Source organism: Odontomachus brunneus, unplaced genomic scaffold (genome assembly GCF_010583005.1).
Source record: "Odontomachus brunneus isolate Ranch 3 - 2012 unplaced genomic scaffold, Obru_v1 Obru_scaffold_450, whole genome shotgun sequence".
NCBI classification, from domain to species: domain Eukaryota; kingdom Metazoa; phylum Arthropoda; class Insecta; order Hymenoptera; family Formicidae; genus Odontomachus; species Odontomachus brunneus.
Window position 1 is genome coordinate 14,229 of NW_022639900.1, and position 432 is coordinate 14,660.

The window sequence follows — 432 nt, forward strand, 5'->3', positions numbered from 1 at the left end:
TTAAAATTAATACTTGAATTATTTAAATAATATATAATGTGATAATTTTCATATTGCCATTAAATCAAGAAGATTTATTAATTATTTCTTTATTTATCAAATAAATTTTTAAATTTATTAAATAAATTTTTAAGTTAATCAAAGTAAAACAAGAGAAGCAAGAAATTCTCATTTTATTTTATTAAACTAACAGAATGTCATTTTTTATTAATGCAGTTAAAATGAAAAATTATATTATTTTTAATATATCCATATATACAGGGTGTTCGGAAAGTACCGGGACGCCCGAATATCAGGAAAAATATAAGTTTTACAAAAAAATGTTTCAGACAAAAGTTGTGGCGTTTAAAAAGATGTATTTACTGATCACATCAGTTTGACCTTGGGTTGCGTAGCGAAGGTCAGGTCAAGGTCACATTAATTTTTTTAAAT